Source organism: Pteropus vampyrus, unplaced genomic scaffold, assembly GCF_000151845.1.
Source record: "Pteropus vampyrus isolate Shadow unplaced genomic scaffold, Pvam_2.0 Scaffold5259, whole genome shotgun sequence".
NCBI lineage: Eukaryota > Metazoa > Chordata > Mammalia > Chiroptera > Pteropodidae > Pteropus > Pteropus vampyrus.
Window position 1 is genome coordinate 279 of NW_011894040.1, and position 636 is coordinate 914.

Below are 636 nucleotides of genomic sequence, written 5' to 3' on the forward strand. Positions count from 1 at the left end.
AGTGGCACTACGGGGACAGGCAGGGCCTCAACCCTGGAGTCTGCTGATAGAAACCGAGACCCGATGAGCCCTCAGTGTCCTTTGGGAAAAAAAAAAAGGTCTGGGCATATATGACAAAATGTTAACGTTTGATAGATAATTCATGGCGTTTTGCTACATTATTCTCTGTACTTTTTCTCTATTTTTTTTGTGATTAAGAAAGATGCAGAGAAGAGATTGGTGGTTATGAGAGGCGAGGAGTGGGGGGTGGGCCAGGAGGGTGAAAGGGCCGTTTCCCTTCTCTGCTTGCAGATTGAAGTGAAACTCTCAGTCAAATTCACCAGCAGGGAGTTCAGCTTGAAGAGAATGCCTTCCCGAAAGCAGACGGGTGTCTTCGGAGTCAAGATTGCTGTGGTCACCAAGTGAGTGTCGAGGGGCTTGGGCTCTCGTGCCTCTTGACCGCCACACCCCAAGGTGTTTCTGGAGGAAGGAGCTGGTGTGGGTCTCCTCCCTCCATACACAGCATAGTTGCTGCACAGGACACCTTCCGGGCCCACGGGACACCGTGCTTAGCTGCTTCCCTTGTTCACTGCAAAACTTGTCCCCATCAGCTCAGGAACGTTCTTGTTCCCTTCCTGTACACAGCTCCTGGAACTG